Source organism: Arachis duranensis, chromosome 9 (genome assembly GCF_000817695.3).
Source record: "Arachis duranensis cultivar V14167 chromosome 9, aradu.V14167.gnm2.J7QH, whole genome shotgun sequence".
NCBI classification, from domain to species: Eukaryota; Viridiplantae; Streptophyta; class Magnoliopsida; order Fabales; family Fabaceae; genus Arachis; species Arachis duranensis.
This window is the reverse complement of record NC_029780.3, coordinates 38,674,024-38,674,372: the sequence shown is the minus strand read 5'-3', so window position 1 is coordinate 38,674,372 and position 349 is coordinate 38,674,024.

Genomic DNA, 349 nt, shown 5'->3' with positions numbered 1-349 from the left:
CTTGATCAGGTTGAGCATCTTTGAAGATGTCCTCAAGCTCTGATTCTAGGCTTTCAGTCATATTGATCTCTTCTACCAGAGAGTCAATAATGTCAGCACCCATGCAGTCATTTGGTGTGTCTGGATGCTGCATAGCTATTACAGCATTCAACTTGAACTCATCCTCATTGACTCTTAGGGTTACTTCCCCTTTTTGTACATCAATAAGAGTTCGTCCAGTTGCTAGGAAAGGTCTTCCTAGAATGAGAGTTGCACTCTTGTGCTCCTCCATTTATAGCACCACAAAGTCAGTTGGAAAGGCGAATGGCCCAACCTTGACAATCATGTCCTCTATTATGCCTGATGGATG